This window comes from Lepisosteus platostomus, chromosome 3 (genome assembly GCF_059453375.1).
Source record: "Lepisosteus platostomus isolate fLepPlt1 chromosome 3, fLepPlt1.hap1, whole genome shotgun sequence".
NCBI classification, from domain to species: Eukaryota; Metazoa; Chordata; class Actinopteri; order Semionotiformes; family Lepisosteidae; genus Lepisosteus; species Lepisosteus platostomus.
In genome coordinates, this window is record NC_142613.1 from 6156677 (window position 1) to 6161666 (window position 4990).

Here is a 4990-nt window from a genome sequence, read left to right on the forward strand (position 1 = left end):
GACCAGGATACAAAATATTTAGTTGACAGCAAACCGTTGTGCAGCCTCATATTATAATCCTGGGATTCATTTCTTTTAGTTGGTAATCCATGTTGTTACTGTCAGTCAGACCTGTGAGTGTGTGAGACAGAGTGAAAAAAGACCATATAAATTCACAGAGAAATATTTCTGAAAACACTGCAACTGTGTAAAAGTTCAAGTTCAAAGTTTATTTATCAAATGCGCATCAATACTGTGTGCAGCAGTAATTGTGGGTAATTAAATGTGTTTTCTGCAAGCTCACCAGAGGAAGTAGAATAAAAATTACATTAGTTAAAAGTTACAATAGAAAATTACATAATAAATAACACAATAAGGATTGAATAAAATAAAACTCAATATGAATAGAACTGCTATGTGTTCAAGGTGTATACAATGTATTATGTCCAAAAAGTGCAATATACAATACACTAAATACAATGAAAATACTACATGTCCATGTGACCCTGACCACTTATCAGTGACCGTTCGGGTGATCTGCTGATAGTGACTGCAGCTTGGCTGTTTAGCAGTCTAATTGCCTGGAAGTAAAAGACAGGTCATTTCAGTATCTCTATTTGTACTGTACAGTATGTATATTTCAGTCTTGCTTTATTTCTGCAATCTGTTTACACTAATTAACACTTAAAAACCGTTTGTTGAAAGAAAATCTCAGAGTCGAATGGAAAGTCATTTTAGGTTGTGCCTGTGGAAATCATTCATATTGCAACAGATGGCTCTGGTAATTAAACTGATGTGCTTCTGCAGAGGAAACCCAAGTCAAGGGCTGTAGTTCAGGTATTTTGCTCCTCAGTCTGTACAGATGTGAGGGGATGATATCCAGATGTAGAGGGCTTCTCTGCCTGGACGTTCTGGCTCCCAGATGCAGCAGTCTGATCAGGCCCAGGGTGTGTGTACTCGTCCATCATGCTCAAGAGGGAAAAAAACTGTATTAAAAACGGGACAGTTTAAATCCCGGCTGTCTTCAAAATCATCATTTTTCCAGTTGCAGGCTGGGAATCATCCTGGAAAATCGACTCGACTATGACAGTCTCAGTCTCCCCTTTTTTTCATGTTTTGCCTTTTTTGGGAGGGGGGCTCAGAAGTTTCTGAAATGGATGGCGAGCTCCCTGACAGCACCAGGCAGACCCGCGGGCGGCGCCACTTCTGAGTGCGAGTGGGAAGCAGTGGCTCTAGGATGAGACTGGAGGGATGGGCGAGCCAGAGCCGACGCCCTGTGTGTCTCAGACCTCCTGTAGGTCAGGGGGGCGCTGTGTCGGCCCTTCTGCTGGCTTTTAAGGTTTGTTCCACAGTGTGAAAAGGGGCGTCTCCCAGCTGGCTGCACCGGGTGATGAGTGGCTGTTGAGCCCTGCAGTGCAGGTGAACCTGGAGTGTGTCAGTGGCCAGCGCTTTCCCTAGTGGGCTTTTTTTGGTGGTCTGGGGCTTGCAGTGTTGTTGGTGGGAGCTGTGTCATTCCTCCAGTCAATACCAGTTCTGCTGTACACACTGTGGGACTCGTACAGGAAGATAAAGGTGTCTGCAAGTACTGGGACACAACACACCCTCTCTTTATCGCCACCATGAGGACAGGGTGTGAATATTCCGTAGAACAGAGACTGCAGTGAGTGACATTTATTAGCAATTAATTCCAAAGTCCATAATATAAAGGTTTAAACCAAAAAAGGACCAAAGATGCAATCTATATAGACTGCATCGTAGGAATAAGGTTAGGCTTAGGACTCATACACATGGCCTGCGTACATCTGGAACAAGCTACCCAACAATGTTGTCAGAGCTCATACTCTGGTTTCTTTCAAGAGATTCTTAGATCCCTTAGCTGCTATAACACCGCCAGTTGTAGATGGGTTGAATGCTCTTGTCTCACTTGTAATCTTACTTATGTAATCTGTCTTAATACAAGACCTCAGAGGAGCTGCATCAGATATCCACATGCCATTCCTGTGGAATGCAGCCTAAATTAATTAGTTTGATTAATGTGGAGGTATGGCAGTGGATCAGGTTGGACATTTTTATGCATGAATTACTGGAAATTGCTGATGAATTCTGGATCCTCACCAATATGTCATTCTTTAAAACTGTGCTTTCCTCCATTATTTTTGGATGTGAATAATAGCACTAGTGAGGTCTGCCATGCAAAACAGATAGTGGTTGGAATACTCAATGAATGGCTGTTCCTATAAGGTTTGTACTTCTCAAGATATGGTCAGTATTACCAAATGAGGCACATGGATGTAGTGGTGTCTTAGAATTTCTTTTTTATTCATTTATTCTTTTATTTATTAAGTCAGAATGCTAGAAAGGGTAAAGAACTGGGAGGGGTGAAAAGTTAAAGGCTTACCACTTTCAAAATCGGATTTTATTCTGCTGTGATCTATAAAGGCTCATTCTTCAGCTGACATTTGTGCAGCGGTTGACAGCTCATTCATCACGCTCGCCAGTGGAGGTGTGTGTTTCATGGGTCGTGCACTTCGATTTTCTGGGTTCTGTAGCCGTATAATCTATACACTGATACAATCGTCTGTCTGTGCACTGGCAGCGGTCTGAGTGTACGGGCGACACTAATGAAAAACACTGTTATATGATATTTAAACATTGGCCTCGTTGTTTTACAAGGCATAAAAATAAGCGATGCTTTAATGTAAGTGTCAGGGAGGGCATTGTCCAAACAGTTTACGTACAAAAGTCCATGATTAAAAAAAAAGTTTAAAAATGGCTTTAACAGGCCTAGAGCCTAATTAAGGAGCACTAATTCCTTTAAACACAGAGAAAATTTGACGTTAATTTCCTCAGTTGCTTTAGGCTGTGCTTAAGTACTCCCAGATAAGATCTCTAGAGGGATGAGTTGTTGAGACAATTCTTACTAAGAAAGAATCTTTAATCCCTAAAACATGGTGAAATGGGCAGAAATATTTTAGAATTTAGAATTTTAGAATTTTTGCCAAATTGTAGATCCTCCAGGGCATGATTTTTAAATTCTCATCATAACCCACAGGAAATGTGGTGTGATTCAATCTACAGGCACTGATCTGGGCCTCCGGAAGAGTCTTCTGTCTTCTCTCCCTTTGGTATTCAAACTGATTGCTCTAACCTGCCACTCCGATATCTTTTTAATATTTCAGCATTAGAACGTTTTTTTCCATTTACAAATACAGGGATACTTGAGACCTGTGACCTGTACATTTTACAAGTGAAAGGGCACATCTGGACAGCAAACAGGAGTAAGATGACAAGGCTGTCTCTGCACTGAGTGTGAAGGGAAGGTGTCCCTCTGAGCAGGCCACATACTGTAGATACTAAGGCAGGCTGTTCAAACATGTCTGTTTCTCAGACCAGTGAAGTGTGTGTGTGTGTGTCCGTCCTTCCACTTCAGTGTTGAAGAGGTTCCAAAATCTGCAATCAGAGCAGCGTCTAGAAACGATGATTACTAGCAAATCAAATCAGATACTTAAGTATGAATGTTGGCGTTGGTTCTTGGAAAAAAAGGAAAAGAGAGGCCAACCTTCTGAGAAGGGTGCAGTGTGCAGCACTGGCCCCATCTTGTGGTCACACAGACTAATAGCAGCAGTATATGCAGCACAGCTTTTATTCTGACACTTCAGAAAGAGAACAGGGACAATGCAGTCAAGATTGTCTCCAAGAAGAATCTATCGGTACATATTCCCCGTCTCGAAAATCACAGTTCACGTAGATGGATTCATGGAAGTGTGTGCGAGATGAAAAATAAAATCGCCACTTAGTATAGTTGAGAGGTGTTTTATTCATTATCTTCACTATTATTCTAACAAATTCATTAAGATGTTGTAATTATCATTTCCTGCATGGTAATCAAGCAAATGCAGTAAATTTGACAACTTAACACAGCTGCAGTATTTAATACCGGTTCTGTATTGAAAGGAACCTTTGAAATTCCAAAACGGTCTCAAAGGGTCAAGGGGCCATACTAAAATTATGTGCGTGCTGTCTGTGTTCATGACTTTATTAGAGAAAAAAATAAAAAATGCAAATATGCGTGCTCACACACTTACTGTGTGAATGAACTATCAATATAATGTATTGATATTCTTCACAGGCAACAAGAATGATTATTACATTACCGCCAAGTTTCTTTGTTAAATGTATTAAATTGGTTAAGATGGCTGCTTCACAGAAGATGCAAAATAGCACCCATCTGTATCCCGAAGTATGGAACATGTCACCGTGGTAAACAGGCACTTAAATACAGTGCATGCCTCAGACACGTCCTGCTCATGTTTGGGTTTTGGAAACAATTAGCTACTACAGCATTTACGTCTCTACTTTTCCATTTTTCTCCTCCAGGAAGGATAGGTTTACCTGGGATTACTGATGCCACAGAGCCACTGAGCCAGAGATAGCTTCCCTCACGCCTTCCTTGGTGCTATTGGATGTTTTCTCCAATATCTTGAGCAAAACTTCTCTGCCACCTCTCTACAAACTCACCTCAGAACAGAGCAGGAGGGGAGGTGACCCGGTATCATTTTTTATCCCAGTCAAACCCGACGATTAATGAGGTTAAATTACCAATAGATCAGAATCAAAACCGAACCGTTCACAGAAAAAGACTGCATATTAACAGCTCTCTTCTCTCTTCCAATGGGCGTGTTCCATATCCTTTAAAATGCTTTAGTATGTTCGTCAATATCATTCCAAGAAAGCGGATTACTCTTCTGAGACAGCCAAGAGTCTGAGCATTGCTGTACTGTCTGCAAAACCAGAACTCAAGAGACACGTGAAATAGTACATATCATTCTGCTTCGGCCATCTATGTTTGAGCTTGTAAAACAAAGACCCTATTAAAATGTTGTACAGAAAGTGGCCAGGCAACCTCACTTTAATCTAAAGAGCTAGCAATTCTTTTTTCAGTGTTCCCTAAAAATGCACCAGAAATGTAAAAACACTATGTGCATCAAGAAACGTAAAGCAAAATCACAGA